The sequence below is a fragment of the Athene cunicularia genome (assembly GCF_003259725.1).
Source record: "Athene cunicularia isolate RWA chromosome 2 unlocalized genomic scaffold, athCun1 chr2_part1, whole genome shotgun sequence".
Classification (NCBI taxonomy): domain Eukaryota; kingdom Metazoa; phylum Chordata; class Aves; order Strigiformes; family Strigidae; genus Athene; species Athene cunicularia.
Genome location: NW_020799095.1, coordinates 11,593,147 through 11,617,631, shown reverse-complemented (window position 1 = coordinate 11,617,631; position 24,485 = coordinate 11,593,147). Strand labels below are relative to the sequence as shown.

General features: G+C 40.1%; 1 protein-coding gene across 2 annotated transcripts in view; it reads right to left on the bottom strand.

The window, feature by feature from the left end:
- Positions 1-24,485, bottom strand: part of THRB (thyroid hormone receptor beta) — a 125,878-nt gene that overhangs the window by 99,938 nt on the left and 1,455 nt on the right. Inside the window, exon 1 of one of the 2 annotated variants that reach the window (XM_026841621.1) lies at positions 20,448-20,839. The exons of the other annotated variant lie outside the window; for it this stretch is intronic. The gene's annotated coding sequence lies outside the window, so the exon portion shown is untranslated. Of the gene's footprint in view, positions 1-20,447; positions 20,840-24,485 lie in introns of those variants that run through there. 2 annotated transcript variants of the gene reach the window in all.

The window sequence follows — 24,485 nt, the reverse complement described above, 5'->3', positions numbered from 1 at the left end:
CCTGCAATTTAAACACCCCTGATGTAGATGTGCATCCTATAGCAAGAGCTAGACTACTATTATTCTTGAGATACTTTAACTGTTTGGGGCAAACAATATCATTAAGCAGTGTTCCCATTTAATCTCATCTGTAAATAATTAAAGTCTCAAAAAACTGATCTCTGTTTCAGCAATAGCATTTTTGCCAGCTGCAACTGAAATGGCTAAAATCTGAATATCTTCAGAAATCACCAAAAGTCTCAGCAAAAAAATTGATTTTTATATCCAATTACCCATCAAGTATCTCAAGAATAATAGTAGTCTAGCTCTTGCTATAGGATGCAGAAAACGTAGATCTGTATAACAGTTTACAAAATCAAATGTGTATAATTATTGCTATATATAAGTAGCTTTCAGATACATCATTGAATTTTTATTAAAATAATGAAATTGCTTGTAGAAGTGCAGACAGATAACATAATGTAGCATTATTTTACTGACGTATAATTTGAATGCTGCACAATCAAAAGAAATCTGTCATAACGCCCCACACAATACAGAACAGTCAAATGTTTTATTCTTCCTGTCAAACAATTAACTGCTGCTTTTTTATCACTGAAAGTGAGTGTATAAATATTATGCTAACTTGTAACAAAATGGCCTGGAATTCAAATTTACACTGGGGCTGAAAATTCATAGCTAACATAGGTAGCCTAAAAAAATCTCCTGTAGAATATATTAAGTAATTATTTTGGAAAAAAAAAAAAATCACATGCCCAAGCAGAGGACAGAGTCCCTGCAATGCTCACACTAGATTTATTTTAAGCTGTGTTCACCTTGCATGAAATAAGCCAGTTTCAAATGAAAACATCAGAAAAACTCTGAGATCCAAGGATAAAATCTGGCATCAAAAGAATTAAAAACAAAAGGACTGTTTTAGATTCAGATGTTCTTTTCAGGAACCGAGCTTGCTCTGTGTTTTTGTTACAAGCTGCTGACACCCTCCATGGGAAACACAGTTATTCTGGACTTCTACTGCAGCAAACAGCTCTGGCGATTCCCTTCAAAGTGCCAGCCCCGTGCTGGGACAGCCTCTCCCTTTTCCCAAAGGGAAGCAGGAATACTGTGTACAGCCATTGTCGCTGTCTCATCATCATCATCATCAACCTCATCATCATCCTTCCAGTGCTGGCAGAGGATGCCTCCTCTCGGCACAGACACCAGACCTGCCTGCAAACGCAAACTTTGTGGGCTGCCGTGAGAGGAGGAAGACTCTCGTACCAACGGCTCCCCAGCCTGACTTGCAAGGGACGTGTGCCCCAGCTGCTGCTCTGCACCCCCAGGCAGAGGAAGATCACACTGGGATGCTCCCCTTGGGAGAAAGGTCTGGAGCACAACACACCTTCATTTCAGCCTGACCCCCAGTTTGTACAGGAGATAAGTCCTAGCCATAAGTTAGCAGAAACACTACCTAAGCCTGAAATGCTCTGGTCATGGTTCCATCACAAAGCATAATCACCCTGCCATGAGAGATAATCACCTTGTAGCGTAAGAACTTGGTGGCAGTTATTTTATGGAATCAAGCACCATTTTATAAAAAAAAATTAAGATTACAGGTAAAATTAAGTTGAATCCAAACACTAAAGAAATACTGGGGTTTTCTTCCTTTCCTTAAAGAAAATTATGTGTACATAAAGGACCACCAGTATCAAGAGAGAACATCTCTTAAATGGTCATGAGTAATGAAATGTTCTTGGCTCTATTTACCCAGTTCTAATCAGCAGATAGAGTTGAAAAAAAAAACTCCAAAACAAAAGAGAACACACTAAAAATCAAATAAAAAACCAACTTCAGGAACAATAGGAAGTAGTATCATCTCAAAGAAAGTCATGATTAAAGCTCTTAACTCAACCATGAACCTTCCCAATTATTTCCAGCACTGAGTAACATCCTGAACTGAGCAGCAGTGACCTTCACTTTCAGTTCCCTGCTGCAATGTCATTTTCTAGCAGAGAAGCAATCTGCAAATCGGAAGTGTAACACGTATGCAATGCAGACTTCAAACAAAGGACCATTGTCACAACAAGGAGCCTAACTGTGAATAATCTCGTTATTGTAATCATGAATGATCTGACTCACGAAGCATATGAAGCAATATTTCAGGCTACACTCACGTGCTTATACACAAAGCACACCTGGCTATTTCACCCAGCGAATAGATGCTCAGTAATGCTACATGGTTTTATAAAGAGAAAACCCTGAGACAGTATAGCCAGAGCTGCAGAATTAAGATGAAATTAATTCTTCTATCATTATGTGTTTATCTTTCCCTTCTTTGGGAAAGGGAGAGGCATACCTACAGCTCCCTAACATATTTTGCTTTTCACATTAGGATAAAACATACCAAGTAGTTCAGGATACAACCGATGCAGTCTTATGCAGCCCTAAGTACTCAATATTCAACTAGCACCGACCTGTGCCCTGAGGAGCCCAGGTTGGGCGGCCAGCACACCCAGGTCCCCCCTGCACCCGCCCGGTCACACAGGCATCGAGCAGCACATCAACCTTCGCAGTCTTTCGTGAGCACCATGGGCACAGCAATGCCCGCTGCTTTTCTGAGCAAGGTACCGGCCTGCAGCGACACATGCAGAGTGAGACTGCACAGTAGGTGCATGGCTGCTGAGCCAAAAGACCTCACAATCCCTTAAAACAATCCTGCTTAAATAAATGCTGGCGGCACAGCGCTGCACAGGTACTGGATGAATCCTGCTGGAGTAACGCCAGTTTTGATGGTTCTACTGGTTTTAGAGGGAAAACTGTCATTGTCAAGCCACTAAAGATTAATACTAGAAAACAAACATACAGTTAGAGAAAACATTCACAAGACAGGGAAAAAATCTTGCAAGGGAGTAAAACTGCATCCTTCATAAACAAGAAACCAACTCAATTTAACTGCAGAACTCAGCAGCACCATAACTTACCAAACCTTTGCCAGCCCCGGGCAGCCTGGGCAGGCAGGAGTCCAGAAAGTGATAAAATAATTATTTAAAAAAAAAATAATCTGAAACTTAAGAGAATACACAAGTTTTTCTTAATAAGGTATATGAAGTTTCTTTATGAGCATATTCCCAAGCTGAACACACATTTTAACTTGAAATAGAGGGAGTGTTTTGTGAAAGCATTATGTAGATGTGAAGTTGCTTTTATGTAACTCAATTTATCAGAGAAACACGTTGTATCATGTTTGTAAAATATTACAGAGATAAGAGGATAATCATTGAAATATTTGCATATTTTGTAGTACAAAGAAATAATGTATGCTAACAGACTATTTGTTGTTACATTAGCTTCAAACAAATAAGGAAATAAGGGTTGATTTATTACTGTCTCAAGCTGTAGGATGGTAAAATTCCACTGACTAGTTTAAATAAAGGTCTAGTAAAAGTAATAGAAAAAACCCATCAATTTCATAATTCAGGATAAATAAGTGGTATTTAATAAAAAGGTGTTTAATAAAAGAATTCATGAATTTAGCTTTTTTATTCGTAATAATTAAAGGACTGCTAAACTGCAATTTCTTAAACCTGCACTTTAAAGAAGTGTTGACATGTTGAGGACTGCATACGATACCCTTCATAAATACCAAACCGATTGATTCTGTTGTCCTGCAAAACTCAGCATCACCTCTGCCTCAGGATGCGGGCCACACAGCCACTGGCGTCCTGCTGCTGCAGCCAGCCATGTCTCCTGGTACTTTTCAGTTCGATTTTTGACTCCACTGTTATCTTTGGGACCCCTTCCAGAATCCGACAAGAAGTTCTAATTGTTATCTTCCAACCCCCATGCTTAATAGACTGCAGATCAGTTGGTAGACCCTCCCATGGGGAGCTAAAGCAGTTTTCTCCTCTCCCTTGTGCCTCACTGCAGCAGGCAAGGAGGGGGGAAGACAGGAAGAGGAAGGGGAAAATAAACTTCAGCATGCACATACACACATGTTTACACACACACACACATGCATACATGTGTATATAAATATGTATTTATGTGTATACAGTATGCCTGAAATCAGGTATACAAATATGGGATGTATATATAATTAGAAATGAAAGGTGGAGTCCCGAATCCACAGAATAATCAGCTGCTTTGGCTAATGACTCCAAGTTTTGCTCCCATTTACATGAGGCAATTGTAGAGCAATGCAGCATATACTGAAGCTCCCTGGCAAACCAAATGCGGCAGCTGTGGTTTGATTCAGTACGATGGTCATGTCCAAAGAAAGTCTCATGAAAATTCTCTCAGTAAAACCCAATGCCCATGAAGGGCATCGGGAAGGTGTGCCCACACCACCGCAGGGTTTAGTGCTAGGGAGCAAGTGACATGATACATAAACAAGCATTGTATACCCTTAACCATATGCAGTAGTAGAATCACATTTAGAGTACTTAAGGGATTTAATACATCAATTTTAAAATAGTTTAATCTTTTTTCAGAGATGGCAAGTAGATTAAGAGTGTTTATTTCAAGTGGTATAGCTAAGGCCATACAACTCTATGTGTAGATATCCCTCAGACTAACAACGCCCTTTCGCAGTTAAAACCAATCTACTGTAAACAGAGTACAGATTAAACCAAAAGAAGATATTCTCAATGCAGTACAAGACTGTCACCATATTCCTTCATAATTCCACAGGTATTTTGGAAGGGCACAGACCAACCTCAGATAAATAAAAAAAGCAACTCCCAACTATGTTTTTTGTATCTTTTTTTTTTTGTATCCCTCCCAGTAATGAAGCATTCTCCCATAAATACCTTAGCATCTTAGACTTCATTTTAGAAACAACAGGGATGTTTCTGTGAAATAATAGTCTTTGTGGAAGTATCAGCAGGTTTTTATTCCATTTATGTGTAACTTGAAAACGAAAATTTTGAAGTTTTAGAACATGTAGAAGTTTTGGATTAATGTTTCTTTATGTTGTGCTACTCAGAAAATATCTCTACAGTAGAGGCAAAACACCCAAGCAAAATTGCTGACAAAGTCTTAAATACCAAAGAGCAGCAAAAAGTCCTGAATCTAAAAAATAAGTAAGTAAATAAATAAATAATCACGTTACAATGAGATTTCTTAACCCAAGTCATTAGCTGTGTTAACATTTGCAGCATATTACGGGTATTAAGCAGAACACATTTTTATTTGAGTGTAAAAGTTTGGGACTTTCCTCATATGACCTTTCTGGCATACTGCCAAGGCTCAGCTCTTGTTGACATTTAATCTGAACATAATCCCTGAAATCTCTGTACCATTGCTTGGTTGCATGGGAATGATATCCCCGACACCGTACACGGAATTGTGCTGTAAATTTTATTTTCAGCTCACGGCTGTTCCCCTTCCTTTCCAGCTGTTGCAAATTATTTGTTTGTATAAAAATAAATAATCCATACCCTTCATTTGTTATATAGTACCTAAAAAGGAAAGTAAGTCCGACACTTCTTATTTCAGTTGTTTTTCTACTGATGACTACCACATTTTTAAGGGAGCAAACTCCAGAAAGCAAACAAAATTCAGCAGCTGATGAAAACCCTGGGTAATGAGCTGCAGTGGCTCAAACAACCCAATCGATTCTAAACAGGAGCAAGACCACACTGCAGCAGAAGGATGAGGGTTCCAGCTGATGGTATTTGCACTTGACTGTGGTCTTCTGAATGAGCAACTGCCTTTACAAAAAAAACCCCAAAAAACAAAAAACCAAAACCCCTCATTTTTTTTCATAAACTTAAAGAATTTTTTCATATTCAAAGATGCCTCTGATCTCTGAAGCCAACTGCTTTTTTGTCATGAACACTGTGAAAAATCACAATGTCCAAGATTTCCACATCTGTGAATTTTGGCACTTGTGCAAGGGTAGGGACTGAATAACTGATGTCTGAACAACACTAATGAAACTGAGGCAACACAGCAATCTGTCCTGCAGGGAGGCGTAGAAAAGCCCCAAAATCACTGCAAGATGAGTATGGATCTCTCATTGTTTTCTGTATGCTCAGGATTTCACAAACATTTTTCCCCTGCCTTCAGGAAGGAGCTAGGTAGGCAAAGCAGCACTTACTTTAATCTTGCTAATGCAGGTCCTAAAAGTAGTAAATTATACATCAGTACAAGCTCTAGTATGGGATGGGGAGACCTACCCATTGACCTGCATACTTGGTTCAGCAACAATTTAAGTGTCATCATAGTTTATGTGAACTAACACTGGTCTACCTACACCTACTGTGGTCTAATTTCTGCCTGAAGCAGAGATTGGCTTTTACTGAGACTTCTTATTTAGGATCCTAAAATTTTCCCCTTCCTATGTAAAGTCAGTAAATAAAATAAAGAAGAAAGATTGATTATTCACTTCAAAAGATAAATTCAATTTAAGAAAATGCAAAAGGATGACAGATGATTTAATTTTTTTTAAACTCTTAATTAGTGGCAGAGGGCTTGATTTTTTCAGCAGACTCTTCTTCCGCATTAACCCCTTCCCATATAGATATTTCCTACACAATGAGTTGACCAAGCTACCAAGGACCATAATTCCAGGGGAAAAGAGAAAGTGCTCTGAAGCATTCATAAAGGCTTATTTTATTACCTTTAAGTTACTTCTAATGCTAAGTTTTTCATACATGTAAAACACGTATCCTATTTGAAAGGTATTATTTTGGGTTGGGGTGCAGGGAACCTTTCAGTTCCTCTCCTTCTGCTCTTTAAGAAAGCCAAGGAAAAATAGGAGCTACTCTTCCAGTCCTGTTTTCTGGATCAGAGTGCCTTGATCCAGCCAACAGCCACTGAAGTCAATGGAGAGCTGTTAGTGTTTGGTTTAGGCCAACCAAGAGTGAGAAATTGAGACACATGTTTTTACCTGGCCTTCAGCCAGGTACAGTGCCACCACTAATGAGTGGCTGCTATAACGAGACCTTTTGAAAGAGTGAGATATGAAATCAATGAACACAATGCAAACCCCATCCCCATCTCAAAGAGGGGAAAACTCATTGCAGCTTTATCGTAAATATTTTCAGGTGCCAGTCTACTGCCAAAGGAATTCACTGATAGGGAAGGGCACGGTCTGTTTGCAGTGCAGTCCTCCCCAGGGAGACGCATTTCACGGCTCCCAGCCAAAGCCTCCAAAACGCCCCCAGGGTAGCAGTTGGGCTGGAGCTGCCCCATCACGTCCTTCCACTGCAGCCAGATTTGCCTATTTTCGCAGCTGGCACCACCAAAGGCTACAAAAACTTGTAGTCAGCACAATCCCTTCCAGATTGACTTTTCAGTCTCTCCAGCTAATAAATACTGAGATCAGCCCATAGACTGGCAACAACTGTAAACACAGTTTGTAGATGAGGCTTCTGCACCTCCCTAAACCTTTTCTTTTTCATAATAATTTCTGCATGACTGTTACCATCATGGCCCTCACTACCCTCAAAAGAAAATTGCCCACCAAACCAGCTTGTAAAAACATTGTTTTATGTAGCACTGACGCAACAAAATCCTTTTGCTCAATGTTTCCAACCCTCATGATAACAGCACTGTACACAGAGCAACATGATGAAGAAAGTTAGTCCAACGACTCAGTGGTGGTTTCTTCCATTGCTCCTCCAGAGCAATGGAACTGGCTCGGGAGCTTAAAACTTGATGATTAAATACATGTTCACTGTGAAGCCAATCCCATTGTTTTCAAGATAAAACCCCAAGTCTGTGTAGTCTACAGCTACTAGGGATGTACATCCTACTGGTATACCACGTACTATCTAAATGAAAAAATACTTTCAGCAGTGAGGAAGACTATGGTTTTAATAACATCTCCATTTGCAATTAAAAACTCAGACAACAGAAAACAAAGTCAGAAAGGGAGCAGCAACCAAGGATTATAAAGAATAGTGTATATGTAGGCATAAGTTATCCAAACAACTTCTGGAAGAACACATTCAATCAAAGCATCATCAGCACTCAGTAATTCAATGATCCCTTCCAACAGAGAACTGCAGAGGGCTTTACAAACTAGAAAACTCAGAGGCAAGTAAACACTACCTATTTTAAAGTAAAGGGTTACAAACGAAGCCTGAAAAGTAAGCTATAGGTATGAAGTTCAAAAAAAATCCATGTGTGCAAGCAAATGTATGATCTGTATGTGCAATTACCATGGCCCTGAGTGATAAGCAAATATATACATACCAGAAGAGCAATTATTTCTCTACCTTGCTGCTGTGGGCCTGTGCAAACACTGGCTTTGTGAGCTACTGTTGTACCTGTGCTTGCAAATGAGCTGCACAACAAAAGGCCACTCTCTAGAAAGCTCACTCAAGCTCACAGGGTTTGGTTTTGTTGTGTTGCTAGCTTGACGTAAAACTTGAGTTGTGCCCCTAACCTGACTCTTACACAAAGATAAAAGATCTCAGCGCTATGGAATCAGTGCTGTAAGCCTGAGCAGATGGCCCACAGGGAGGAGGAGGAGGTGGCTTGATATTGCTGCAGATAACAGCGCTAGTGATGCAGTTAGGAAGCTAAAGCTTGTATTTCAGCATCCTCCTCAAATGCTAAGCCCGAGAGAGACTGGTCTAGTGTATAAAATGCACCAGGATCCAGAAGCTTGTGGGGAAATGGCACAGCTAGCTCAAATCTGCATCTCTATACTCTTTTCTACTGTAAAACACTGCTACTGTAACACTGTTGCTTTCAATAAGGTCTGCTGAGAACAGTCCCGCTCCCATGCCATCCTGCCATTGGTATCATGGCCATTGATGTCAAGGCCAAAACCATGTCATGCAATGTACTAAAAATTAAACAATATGGACAATCATAAGATGCAAGTCCTGGGTCTGACTTATTTACTAAAGTAGATGCAGCCTTGGTGAAGCAAAGTGAAAATGGAGTCTTTCGGGCCCATCACTGCAGTTAAAATACAAACATCAGAACAGAGTGGCACAGCAGGACCAAAGACTGAGACTCCAAATTTCAGTCCCATAGCCACAACACGATCATGTTTGCACCACAAGGAAGTGGGAAGCACAAATAAGTTCTAAAAACAAAGTCAAATGTTTCTCTGAAAATAAAGAGGCCAGAAGATGAGTGCTACAATAGATATCAGGGCGCTGGCAAAGACGAAGTGTGAAATGGATGCTTTCCAGCATTCAGTTTAGGAAGACAAACATTGTTTCACAAATTCACTGTAGCCCTGCTTATTTTCCAAGCTCCTTAACTCATGCCAAAGGGCTTGGACTTTCTGAACATCCTGTTCTGTTTCCTCCACCGCTAGCCTGAGTCCTCAGTGCTAAATGTCTTTATTTCAGAGCCCCATTTTCTATCATTATATTCCAAACTCCTCACTCTGTAGGCTTTGTATTTTACCTCTGGGTAAGAGTGAAGACAAGCAGATTAATGAGAAGTCTGAACAGCACATTAAGTTACACCTATTTTAAGAGCCTTCCACAGTAAGCATCCCAAGGCACTGTATAAAAATAAAACTACACAAATCGCATTTAAAACTAACAAAAAAGCTAGTAGACGCTGGCATGCCTTAAAGCATAAATATAAAGATCGATGATTAAATGATTCAGTGATTTCCCTAAGTCTCAGAGCCACATGAACATAGACCATTTTACCTGTCATTGCCTGGATGCATTAGCAATCTGCTTGGATATAGAGCTGAGGCATCTCCATGATGGCCTACTGGCAGGAAAAATATTCCCCCCTGACAAGGGCAGGAAAATAGATTTAGTCTACGAGCAGCAGGGTGCCATTCCAGGAATTTCCTAACTGACTAAAGGCAATGCCTCCTGCACCTCTGAAAGGCAGGTTCAGAACACATTTCTGCTCCTTTCTTTGCCTCTCCACAACTGTAAGAAGTTCAAGGTGCAAGTGGTCTCGTGGGGATGACTACAGTAGCAAAGGCTCAGGCAGAGACAGGAATATCCTCTCTCATCCTAAAGACTTTTAACCCCCAGATCCACTGCTCCTGGGACTCCACCAACACCCCAAGAAACACAAGCAAAGACCCTGGCATGGCTGATGTGTGTACTGGGCCCAGCTCATCCAGACATCCAGGCAATACTTCCTGGCTGCTGAGGTAAGGTGACAGAGGAGAAGGCATTTCTCTTGCTATGAGAGGGAACTGCTGCTGCCCCCGAAGTGGCCTGTTGCTGTTGTTGATGTGAGCACAAAAGCAGTCCACTTGCTTCCTACTTCTTTGCCATAGGACTTCCCATCTTGCTTCCTTCCTCTTCCTTCCCATGGCAGCATTTCAGGCTGAGACCAGCACACGCAGTCAGAGATACAAGGAACTAACTGTGACCCTATCTGCCTTCGTTAACTACACTGTCCAGACACAGTGCTTTCACAGCCACAGCAGATGCTGAAAAAGATGTAACAGCACAAACGGTAAGTGGACAGGAGGCTGTGGTTGTAACAGTGAAGTCAAGCTAAGGCCCAAGGGCCATCAAAACTTAAACCTGTTCACATTACTTTATGCGAAGCTGTGATCACCAACACGTGCACATTCTGGAATTTGTGGAATTTAAAAAAAAAAAAATTAAATGTTATGGCTGTTAAAATAGTGATATTTGTGAAGATTATTGACTTTAGCAAGTTAGCTAAAACCAGAGCTACAAAACTTATGAGTGGGACATGGAGTAACATCAATATAAGAAGAACTGGAGGTCCTGAACAATTCTGGAGTCACATTTTGAAACCAGCTCAAGAATACGTATGTGAAATCAACCGAACAGACAAAGCTGATACTTCAGTAAAGAAGGCCTGGACAAACAAGATTTCTAGCTCACACTGCTCGCGTAAGGAACACTTCCCTCACCATCTGGCTTAGAAATCACTTGGATTCCAGAGTGGCCTTCTAATCGCCAACAGGAAAGCAGGGAAACTATTTTAAGTAAGCATCACTAAAAATAAAATGGGAGACGCAATGAAAGGAAAAAAAGAAAGTGGTCAGTGATAAATACAGTACAGAGATTTCACTATTTATACTTTTAAGGCTATTTATATGTGAAAGCTTTCCCTTTGAGACACTGACAGGCAGGCCTCCACATTCAGTCTGGTATCATTCAACTACACAGGTTTTACAGAAACATGAAAAGGCCAATGGAAATAAAAAAGACATTAAAATTAATTTCTGTCACAATTTGGGGTTATTATCACCTCACATTCAAGTTCAGCCAGAAATAAACAAAACATTTCCCAACATTACACTGATACGCATTTTGAATGCTGTCCATGAAATTCTGCTCCAGTAACACAGCACACTGTGAAAAAATTAATGCAACAGTTTGACACTGTCTGACACAACTTATATTGCCTGGACATAAGCTCTTCCAGATGAACGTGCTGTGTGGGCTCGATTTCCCAAAAAGCTGCACACCTCGTGTCATTCAGGACATCAGTGCAGCACCTGTGATGGCCACGAAGAACCTATACATCAACTCACAACAGAGCAAATCTGAGGGGCAGAACTGAAGGGAGTGGGATGACTGCTGAAAGATTGATGATACGCTGGAGGAGAACCACTGAAATACCCTGCACAGTCCTTTCCAAAAATGTTGCTCTTCAGAAGCTAAGGTGTTTGAAAGGAAAGTGAAACTCCTCTTGCATATCTCTTAAGTTCCTCAGAAAACACCAACTGCTCATCTGGTTAAGAACAGATCACATTCATGAACCCATTTAGAAAATGCGAGCTAAGACACGTGCTGCTTCTCTAGCAACCTGGATGATCTAACTTAGTTTCAAAGTCAATTGACTGCTTTCTGCTAAAATTGAAATCTGTTATGAGCTTTGTTCACGTGTCAACACCGTTTAGCTTAATTAGCTCTAGCATTCCTCTCTCGCAGTCCCTTCTCTGATGTATTTATTAAGAACTATCTTATCATGCCTCAGGTTTTACTTTGCTAGCCTGTTCTGCTAAGATACAGGCTCTCAGAAATGTTTTTCTTTCTGTACCTGTTCTAGTTTGAATCATTCTTGAATTCAAAACACTGAATTATATACAGTGCAATACATGAAATTTTATTTTATACGTTTTTCTACATGGACCGTAAAATTTCCATACCTCCATCACCTTCACATTATGCCTATTCCATTCTATAAGTCCGTATTTATCTTTCCAGGGGCCACATTACTTATCCATTGAGGTCCGGAGATTTGCATTGTTTTGATACAAGTCTCAAGTACTTTTGAAATATTTCCTTTTAAACATCTAGGCTTTTTAGTCCAGCCAACTTAACTACCTACCAACCTCACTACCTTTGTTTCCTTAATTTCACAGCCTGTTCTTCTGTGAGCATTATTTATGGACCTATGTTTGTGTATGCTTGTATTAAATTTAAATGGAAACCATTAAATGCATGCTTCATCCAAGCTTATTTGTATAACCAACTCTTCTATAATGTCCTCATGCTACAGCAAAATGAAATCTGAGAGAGCACATCAACATCTCAGTTCAGTAACTTTTTTTAAGATGAAATTATATTCACTGCTTGTCACAGCTTGCTCCTAAAACAGTCAATGTCCTAAGTTTCCAAGGGATTGCATCTACCAAGCCATTTACAGCTGTATTTCTACAAGCAAAGTAACAAGACTGTTGAGGCCAACTGGCACAGAAAGGTGCCATCCTATTAAACTCTCTCACCCTCCAAAACAGGGTGGCTGCTTTCAGACTGCCTACTGGGAATAATCCCAAGGTAACTTTCAAACTTCACCTGGGAATAGTTCAGGTGAGTTCTAGTAAATATAAACCAAAGCTAGACCAAGGACAGTTAACAGGAGAGACAACTGATTTCCAGGGTCTGGGAATGCTTCCAAGCACCATTGAATTTATTAGTACAGACATGCCCATTGCATGAAGACCTCTTAATACCTGCACGACCCTGAGCTCTTCACGACTCTTTGTAGATCTTCATTAGCTTGTCATTCTCTCACCTTCCTTCCTGGAGTTCAAAATAATTCTACTGATACCACACCAACCACAGCTTTTAGGAGACCTTTCTCTGGCTTGAAATATTAATCTTCACTTTGTTTTAACAGGGATGCTAAGAACTTTGTCTCAAGTTTCCTCTTCAGGACCATTTTCAGCCTTACGTTCATATGGCGTTTCTTTGCTCCAGAGAAAAAAAAAAACCCTGCTCTTTCCCCTAGTTAAACTCTGCTGATGGATGTGTCTTTCCACCTAAAGGAAATGAGTCTTCAGACACACACATCTCCATCTTCCTCATATTGCTAGGAATCCCAGATCTTTTTTTTTCCTTTCTCCCCTGCTGCTGTCCAACCATCTTCTAGTTTATCTCCCCAGTTCTTCAATCACATCCTTGTTTCTCCTCAGCCTCAAGCCTCTAGTTATCTCTGTCTTACCCTCCTTTATTTCTGGTGCCACTCTTCTTCAGTGTCATCTATTTATCCCTTTTTCTCAATCATAACAAATCAGCCTTTCACTTGATTTCTCCCCTAACGATTAGTGCCAGCCTCTACACTGTGACTACAGCCACATGCATCTGTGGTCAGCTTCCTCAAAGACCTCTCCCTTCCAACTACTATTTTTATATACAGCTGTGCATTCAGATCACCTCAACTGCTTCTTCACTCACGTCTTTAGCTGCATCTAAACTACTTGGACATTCTCTCTGCTGACTTCTGTCAGGTGACATTTCTGTGTAAAAATAGATTCTATCAGGTAACATTGAAGAAAGTAAATCTCCTTCTGTTCCTGCATCCAGTCTCAGTGTCTTCTCTGCTATCCTTCATTCAGTGCTGCATCACTGCACATCCTTCCATGTCTCTGCCTCCAAGGAAAAATAAGCAGCCCATACAAAACCCATTCAGACTCTAAACTCTCATTAAATGCTGTCTTCCTCAGGCACAGACTTTTTGAATTTTTGGCCACATCCGAATGGAAGTTATCTGCCCAGCCTGAACTAAGCTCTCTTGAGTGAAAGGCTTCTGTTGTGACTAAAGGCAGAAAACCTCCTCCATATTCATCAGCTATAAGAAGTTTTATCCACTGACAACTGCATATGGGTGCTGCAAACACCAAGGAAAGGAAATGAATAAAGAGGAATTACAAGGTAGGGCAGGAATTTGTGTACATGAAGCTTTACTACAAATTAAAAGAAAAAAGGATGCCTACCTAAATAAAAGAAAGTTAAAGAAGTAGTGGGAGGAATTTCATGTCAGAGATCAATAAGCCCAGTTTGAGTAATCTTCATTTTCTGGTAAGAGGCTAGGTACTAAGAGATAACTGCTCATGCTTGTGAAACAGGGAAAAAAAAAGTTTACATGAACCTCAGATACAGAACATAATTATTGGAGTTTTCTGCAAAATTGGAAATAATTGCAGAAACATGTGGCTAAAAAGAAAATACAGTTCAAGGATTTAACAAGGATATATTTTTGCAAATCAAAGTACAGATTCCAACCCTTGATTATTCCCATCAGAGTGTGAAACCGTATTAAGGAGTTGGATCATCCAATCTAAACTGCACTTGACTGTTTTTTTCCCTTGAAATAACACAGATTTTATAGGACCAATAATGACAGATCTTCAAAGGACATGTAGATGTGTAGGAACAGAGTACAAAGCAGTGTCATCTGAACTTTTTATTATACAATAAAAATAGCACTTTGTTTTGAGAATTGGGAGTTTATCAGTTTCGCTTTCAGTGCACATCTAGGCATGCAAGAAAGGACAAGCAATGAACTGCAAGAAAGCCTTGTGCCCTTAATGCTTTGGTTTATCTCCAGAACTTAAAATCCAGCAATGCTGCTAAATAAATAAGGCACAGTGAGACACAAACAGAAAGAGTATGCCGACAGGTTTCATGTAAACAAGCACTCAGGCATCAAATTTAATTGTCGGTAACTGGTAGGATTTTCAAAGATGCAAATGGACAGTAAATGCCAAGTTCAAAAGATATTCGAGGTTGGCCTAAGTGATCTAATTGCTCCTGTAAATCTACAGTTCCTGAAAGCTATGAAGTCTCCTTCACTGTTGTTAAAGATTTTGGAACGTGTATCCACTATAAACACTATACTAATTATAATTAATTACATTAATTTTCTCTCATAATTTCCGCAGTGATTTTCCTAAAACGAAGCAGCCCAAGAATACATCCAAACAGGTATTTCCTCTGCTAGGTCACTGAAGCATGCTGCTGTACCTGGCCTACTGACTTGACAGACCTCTGCCTAAAACTGATTGAGGACACAGGTGAAAATGACTTTGAGGGTGTTTTATTCTCCCTTCGAATCATCATGAAACCAGCTCGAAGTCTGAAACTGCTGGACATTTCTTGCCAGAAAATGTCCCTGAGTCTTTAACAGTGTATCACCACCAGTCATACCTCACCTGACTGAACCAGCCTCACCTGAACTGTTAACCTATAGGCAAAAAAACAAGAATCTTTTAGCTGGCTTTACATTAGGGTCATTTTTTCCCTTAATGATGCAGAGAAAGGTGCAGTCCTTGCCTCTGACCAGCACTGCCATGAATATTTTTTTAGAAAGATATATTAGAGTCAAACAAAAAAAAAAGAGAAATCTCAGAGTAAAGCCTACAACATTAATTCCATACTTGATATAAAATTTATAGAGATAAAACAAAGTACAAGCCTTTCACAGTTCCTTCTAAAACTTTAGAAATCTTCCTCTGAATTCCCAGTGTTGCTTTGACTTGCTTTTTAGACTAATTCCTTGCCAGAGGTGCTGTATAATTGTTTATGTCTCACCTAACCTGAAGTGGAAGTTGAAATTCAACAAATAAATATGCAAATATCTGCTAGTGATTTGTACTTGCAAAATATTATCCAAATGTTTATTGCGAACCTATTTAAGAAGTTCCCAGTAGACACATTTCTAGCAACGGATTAAATGCCAATAGGATCAGATTTCCTGAGAGCCAATCCTGAAGGGCTAGGAAACCCGTGTAAAGAAATTTCTAAACAAGATTCCAGAGATAAATCCTTTCATTATGAAAAATATTTGAAGAAGTATGCTTAACAGGGAAATGTGACCAGTTCAGTATTCAACTGCTCGCCACACATTTACATCAAGGAAAAGCATTTTCCCACCAGTGGGAGAATTTAATTACATGAAGTTCAGCGAAAAGAAAAAAAAAAAATCCATTGTGAAAGGGCTCTTTCACCGTTCTAGTCAAAGTGGATGGCTTAGAATATGTCAGCTGGACAAACCAAAAATACAAAAATAAAAGATGATTAAAGATAGTGTATCTTCACCTAGCAATTGGTAACTATGTGTTCCAGCCAGAGAAAACACTGGGAAAGCTACTGGAGGAGTTTTCCTTTGGCTCAGGGAACAGATGAGCAAGAGTTCTCCTAAGGCATTGCTTACAAAGCCAAAAGCTGTTAAATTCAGCGGCAGCTAAAGCAAGTTACAACACAGTCTGCTCCAGCCTATGTGGACAGAGCCAAGCTGCAGTATAATAACATTTAGAGGGGAGAGAGGAGAGAAAACGTACCGTATGGTTTTATCCCAAGTCTGAACCAGAATCATGGAGCTGTCTCAAGCAAGTCAGAATAGAGGTAGAAAAGGCTTTCTGCTCAGAGTGCTCACTTCTAGCAGCACAGGTTTTATAGTGGTATTTTCTAGTGTTTATTCAATCAGGTTTTCAATTCCCAAAGGACAGAGACACTTTCTTTGGAAAACTATGCCACTCGCTGTCCTTGAGGAAGGCTCTTCCAGTCCAATAAACTGCATCTCTCCCTGACATGCATTCTTTCTCGGTTAATCTAATTTTTCCTATATACTACTTTACCATCCCAAACACTGATTAAACCATTCTTATAGCACTGCTTTCTCCACACCCCTCTCCTAAACAAAACCTCTCTCTTCATCTGTCCTTGCACGTTTCTTCATGTCCACGGTTCATTTTCCTTTCTCTTCTCAGAGTTTCAGTTAAAACATATAAACCGATGCATAAAGACTAGAGGGAAGTTAAAAAAGCTGCAGAAGTGAAAAACAGGCTGGAATTGTGAAGTAAGGACTGTTTTCTGGTCAGCTGTGCAGCTCTACCTCATTGCATAAGCATGAGTGTAAAATCATTCTGCAGCTTCAAATAACTCCTATTTGTGTAACTTCCACTTTATTTAAGAATTAGCTGGAGCACCCTGTACTGGCATTCTAAGGCAGGCAGAAGAAGTTAAGAGGATCTAAAAGGGTTTGAAACAATGAATGAGATAGTATGACAATCAGAACCAGTACTTAGGATCCCATAAGAATAAGAAATCACTGCAGGTTCTGTTTAAATTTCATTTCAAGGAAGCAAGGAATAATAAAATTACAACAGAATTATGAATGCTAACACATTTTACAGCAGTCTCGTATCTAACCTCTGTCTCTTCCTATATGTGACAACTAGTTTTCGACAGCTATATTCCTATGTTTAGACAACTTTTGAAAACACAGAACATCAAATCCACCTACACAGAATGGGAACGCACCAGGGTCAGCGTGCCATCTTCCTACTGAGGACAGGTTGCTGAAAGAAGCGAGCACTCCCTGACATTTACACTTAGCTTCTGCTGCCAGCCAAGCCGGAGGTCTTCCTATAAATCCCAGTATTTTCCAATCAGTCCATTTTCAGAAATGGAATTCTGGCCAGAAAAAACACACAACTTCCTAAGTCTCCAGAAATTCAGAGCTAGTGAACATCTGCATTGCGGCTACTTATGTGGAAATCCTGATGGGTTAATACTTGTCGTTGCATTTTCAAGTGGCTCTACACTGAATTTTTTACTATCCTGCATGCCTTTACATTTCACAGACACGCTCTATAAGTGTGAAAAGTAAGGCTCTCCGAATCAGTCCCAATCAGGGGGTGAGACTACTGCTGTGTACGGTTAGCATCTTAATATAATGGAAGTCAGAAATGTCAGAACTTGTCATAGCTGCTCAACAGGATTCTCTCTCAGTACTACACATCCATTATAACTAAAGGACTATGACACATTTTAACCTAACATCCTCAGAGTCAGCAGAAATTCAGCACTGCCTTTCCATGGTGAGAGTCACACATGGCAGAGCACTTTTTCCTTGGTTCCTGGGTGACCTTTATAGAACCTGATGCCTTTCTCTGAGGTGTATATGCACTTCAAGTCTAAGTTCAGAATGTACAATTTCCCTCCCTGAAATTTCATTATTTTACCCTTACCTCTCTTTTTTTCTGTGATTATTTAATCAAAGAAGGGATGATTGGTTTTTAAATTAATTTGTGAAAGGATGATGAAAGATGCTGATGGCTAGAAGGATGGGAAGGAGTTTTTAAGAGATCAAAAGAGAGAGAGCATTAATGAGCAGATGTGTCCTGAAAGTTTTCTTAAATGCAAGCATGACTGTCTCAAGACTGATTCATTACAAATACAGGTCTGCCCAACATGGTACTGGGGAAGAGCTCTTACTGACTCTTCAGTAGAAAGGGAAAACAGCAGAAGGAGCCCCAGTCAGCAGTTCACATTTAAAGGAAAAATACAGTGGACTCCATTTAGTCCTTGTTCCCTCTGCAAACAAAATAATCTCAAGTGAAAACACAGGAGGAGTAAGAAATTTACGTCCTCGTCTCCCATCCTCTTGTCTGATGAGGATCGCGGGAGCTGCAGCTTTTGTAGGGATCAACCACACTCTGATTTCAGCAGTACCCAGAGCCCACAGAATGCTTATGTCCTTCAAGGGCCAAACTCTGCCACTGCTCTTCACAGAGCAGCTCAGATGAGACAGATTCCCTGTGCACAATATCCTTTTGTACCACACAAGTGAAGTCCCTGAATAAAGACCCCAGTATGTCACATAAGATCATGGAATTAGCAACTAACCAGTAACTGCGACTCTGGACAGTCACTAGACGTCCCCTTCAGTCACTGAGTTGGGCTGGCATGGTTGATGCAGCTTCGCAACTGAGAAGTAAAGCATTTGAGGCTATATTTCTTTCTTTTCTTTTTTTTTTTTTTCCTCTTATTTTTTTTTAAATGTAATTTTAAATTATCTAGTTCACCATACAACTCAAATCAATCAAATAGGCATGCTGGCTTGCAGTTCGGTTAATCTTTTTGGGTTCTTTTCCTTTTTTGGGAGGTGGGGCTTTTTAATTTACAGATAAACTGTTCCTATGTCAGGAACAAAATTAGACATCAATCCTGGCTGGCTGCACCTAAAACCCATTTTAAAAAAATCTCTAGGATATGCATGCATTTTACTTTGAACTTCCTGCTAGATTGCATTTGCACTTACTTGAGTATAAAGTTAGAACTTCTACATCTCTTGCTGCCTGAGGGAACCAAAAATATTAGCCCTGATTAAATATTTATTTTGTAGCAACATGAAATCTATCATGCTACAGAAAATTATTTTGAATGATACCTCTTCAGCAAGTCTGTGACTTACAGCTTTTCCTCTACTAAGTTACACATTCAATAAAAATACAGCTGGGCCAAGAAAACTCTGTTTTGTTTTGGCAATGCATCAGACGGCATCTTCTGGTTTGCCAACACAGGCAGGATCTTGTCTAACTGTGGGATGCTCTTGGATTTACTACCTATTAACGAAACTATTAAGAAGCACTGAAAGGTTCCAGCCCCTTTTACGTATCTTCAGTAGAATCTCATTAGTTTGCACGCTCTCAGTTTGTGCACAAAACTATAGCAGTCTTTTCCCACCTCTTGGGGAAAAATTAATAGGAGAGTGTTAAGTCTTATGTTACTAGGACTTCATTCCTCTTACAAGCTATGCTAAATAATTAAACTGCACTTGTCAAAGAAGTGATTAGAGAACACTTTGTGATGTGGCGTATGTTTTTACTGTCTGTTTACCTCAACTGACAAAATTAAATCATTCACAGAGTCTCCTGTGCAACAATGCAAACAGCTGAGACCCTAAATTGGAGAGGGTGAGAGCTGTGGGACTTAAAGGACAGGTGTATATACTACGTGACTAAAGAAAGAGCACTGGATTAAAGCCACAGATGGGAAAATTGAAACAACAGAACCAAAGCTTGCTCTGAGGATGCTACTGAATGAGAATGATCTAGAAGCAAATCTAGCTAACACCATTTAGATCTGCAGCAGCTTCTAGACAGGCTTTCTACAATCTCAGACAAAAAGGCAGAGAGCAGATACATGGTGCTTAGAGAGACTCAGATTGATGACATTCAGTCAACACTGACTTTCCTAACCTTTAATTTACCTTCTTATCCATACTTTCATATTAATATATATGGACAAGGAGAGGCTTTGGCTACTGCTAGCAGCAGGGTACATTAATCTGAAATATTCAGCCGTAAACAGGATCCCTCAGGGCTGAAACAGAGGGGCTATGTGCAAAATGGCAAAGGTAGAAAAATTAGACTAGCAATGTACTCCTCCACCACATACAGAAGGCAAGGCTATGTCCGTAATGCCAAAATATGAACAGAATATCTGACACTCTGCACACTGTCTTACCTGTCTCTCTTCTCCACAGGTAGGTCTTAGGAGCCCACTCTGTTCAGCAGGATGACCCACACAGCCAAGTGAAGTAGATGTAGCCAAATGAACAGCTGCCTCTCCCACTGATGGGAATTGATCTGTTAGGACAACCCGGCAATTTTTCAGAAGCAGTCTTCTAAAGGTTACTCAAAGCACTGTCTGGCTGCAAACCCCTTCTGGTAGCAGCCACACGTGTGCTGTACCAGCCTGCTGCTTCCGAACCCACATCCATCCTCCCAGGGCTGCAGCAAACAGCAGCACCAGCTGCCCTGAACATTATCGTGATGTTCAAGTTGGACTCCGTCAGTGAGCACATACACACGATCTGCTATTTTTCAAGTGTACTAGTCACCAAAAGCCACATTTCCGCAAGGCGGGAGAGAACATTCCCAATGCTCCTATTCTCTCACAGCAGCAGAATTTCCCTGAATCGACACTTTTTGCAAAGTTATGTAACAGTAAGCACGGCACACTTAACTCTCAACTGAGCAGACACTGAGAGCACACAATAAGCACCAGGGTACTTCTTCGCACCGAACTGTGCTCCAACACAGCACGTGAACTTAAAATATAATTTAAAAAGCACCTTTATTTCTTGGCAGAGAACAGCAAGTTACCCAGGCAAAATCATCGATTCTTGGATAAGGATTATTAAGTAAATAAAGTGCAGGAAACAGGATTCAATAGCTTTTAAATGCTGTAAAACTGAGCCTTTAAAGCAAGTGCAGTTCCTCAATATAAATAATGAATTCGGGACTAGAAGTGCCCTGGAAATGAGCCAAGGGAACTCCCCAGACCTCAACACAACTCCTTTTTGTCATCTGGAGTGCTTTGACAGCACTGCCTGAACAGAAAGAAATGCCACGGAAGCTCTCAGTGATAACCAAAATCAATTTTGTAGCCTTGTGTACCTTTTGTAGCCTTATGCCCAGTACAGGCATTTCTTCTGTGGTATGAAAGACTGTTTTCTTTTACATTATATGACTTAGCAAAAGACTTTTCACAAGAAAACAGCAGCAATTTGATGGCACAAATACATTTACTAACGGAAACAGCAGTTTTCTTCCATGTCACAGCCTCCTTTTCAGAACAGAAGTATCCATTAAGAGTGACTCAGTGGTAGCAAACACATGAAAAAAAGACATCCTGAAGTTTGTTTTTAAATACTCTCCATGGTCAGTATTACAGCTATCAGGAACTTGTGAAAACCATAGGTATGTGATATATTTTCAAGAGAGATGGTGCCTAAGAAACTTCATACTAAAAAAATCACAACTGTTACTGCACAGTAACCAGCCAAACAAGTCTGACTCCTGACTAACCAGTCTTCTCTCCTTTCTGCTTCACCACAGCCACAAATCCCTTACCTACTACCAAGGGTAATTAACCTTTTTGGATCCTTTTCCAATCTCTTGCCCTCTCTCACCTTTCTCTTTTTCTTGGATGTCCATGAAAGCAGGCGTAGCCTCCCCGTGCAGGGTCACAGACTTATGCATCTCAGCTAGCTTACTATGGGTTATCAAACTCAAGGGTATTTCTCTTCTCTTCTCTACTTTAGTTTCCTATTGGTTTAGTCTAATAATTTTTCCCAATTCAGGTTTAGACTGCCACGTGTAAACCATATGTACACGTTAGTCCAGGAAGGGAGAGCAGTAGTGATGGTTAGAGTACAAGAATGACAAACCGGGTACTAAGTGCCCATCACCGGCGGGCAGGTTGGGTATCAGGTGTTCTGGAACACAAGATCCTCCGATATGCCTAGGCCCACCCTCAAATTACTCTGGATATCTCTGGTTTCTTAAAGCTTTAAAGAAGAGCTTTTCCACAAGTCTTTCAACAGAGCCGGAATTACATGAAAACTCCCGAGTAATTTTTTATGCACACATACAGCCAGCACAACTCTTGGCTATTGCTCCTGTTATACTACTGTGGAGTTACTCTGTACATTCCTGTAACAGAAGCTATGCTACATAAATGCAATAGGATGACATAATTCTGAGCTCAAGTTGATGGATTTTTGCATAGTAACTCCTGATTAACTTTGGATGTTGAAATTAATGAGCTTATTGAAATAACAAAAAGGAGTCAGGGCTCTTGTTCAACCCAGTGTTTTGTGTTTATTCTAGGATAAAATTACTTTATGATCAATCATTTTAATATATTTTCTATGGAAAGGATCTGCTGCCTCTTACCCAGTAAAACAAGGATGCACTTCCCTGTAGCTGATGAGAACTGAAAGATGAGTGTCCTCCACTCTCTCTCAGTATCCCATGCAGGTCCCAGAGAAAACATACAATTTATTACTTTTCCAGTTTTGGGGAAAGTAGATTATTTTATACTAGGAATCTTACATAATCTGCTAAAAATTTAACCTGCCCTTTCTACCCATATGGATATTAAGACTGGCTATAGAAGATTCTATGTTAGAGATGATGGCATTATGTTCACCGTAGAACTGAAGAAAATTCTGAATTAATTCAGGACTTCAGTTATATCGCAGAAGGGATTCAATAAACATCATAGATAAATTATTACTTTTCAGTGAATTCAATACAAAATGCAAGCTACTAAGTAAATCAGGTGAAATATTATTAGATTATGCAGAAAGATGTGTCTATGGACTGATCAGACATGAGCAGAAATTGGCTCGTGCAGTATGTACGACTGCAGCACACAAAACTTGCAAACTCAGTGGCGGGGTACCCATCACCACGTCTCTTCAAGGATTGGCTCAAAGAATTTTCAACCTTTCAGCACTGCAACAAGAGTGACCTGCTCCATCTCTGATTCTGGAAATCCTGTGGCTGCCTGTACCACATAAGAGCCTTTGCTGGTGGAGATGTGGATTTAAAAGGCCTGAAGGAACTTTTACAATAATCTGGTCTGACTTCCTGCCTGGCACAGGCTGTAACACCTCACGCAGCAATTTCTTTACAAAGCACAAGAACTTGTAACTCTACTAGAAGATATTTCAGAAGGAGATCTAATCTTGATTTAATTACTCCAAGCGATCTACCACATTCCTTTCTAAGCCCTTCCAATGGTTAAATTACACCTATGGTATCGTATTTCACACATGAACTCCTCTCACTTATCTTGCTTTGTTTTTGTCTGTTGGAGCCCTATCCTATCTCCCTACACAGATATTTTTAGATACTAACCACATCACACCTCAGAATTCTCTTACCTGAGATAAATAGTTTGCCTGCTTGGCAAATCAAAACAGTGATTCCTGAATCCAACGCAGAGCAGCTGCGGTGGTATTATAGATAGCTGTTGACTATAAAAGAGAAAAGTCAATTCAAGTGCGAGGGGAAGGCATCGAGCATCTTCTTTAACAAGCTTTTCCAGCTTTCATAGCAGTCACCCACTTGTAAGACCTTGAAATTTGGGATAAATACCACTGCGAACTGCAGAGTTTCATTTTTAACTTAGCTGATAAATTTTAGCTCAAACTGGATTGGTAATTACTAAATACTATAGTTAACTTAAAAAGAAATAGATGGCTGATGGCAGGTGGTTTCCTATTACTTGTATGTCAAAATGACATAAAAATCCTGCTAACAGAATGACCCAGTACTTCTGCATGCACTGCCTGGGCTGAAATCCAGGAATGAGCAATATGTACCCGAAAATACTTCCAGTTGTGACTCTGGGAAACAAATGAGTAAATTTCCACTACTGCTGTCATGTTGTATTACTTAAGCATATTACTTAGACTTTTATATTCCTGTAGCATTCAGAGGCTCCACATAAAGCTCTCTTGTGTTAGGTGATCAGCTACAAACACAGCGAGCTTAATTCATTTTTGCAACATTTGCCCAGTTCTTGTATGGCTGAATCTTGGTAAGGAGACAGAAGGCGGACTTGTGTCCTCCCTGGATCACAGACGCTGATGAGATCAGTGGACAAAGACTGCTCAGAACTAGAATTTCTCCTGGCATTTACTAAATCCCTGTACTACCCATGTGATCCCCAACACATTATAGAGTTCCTTAGTGTCCTCAGCCCTAT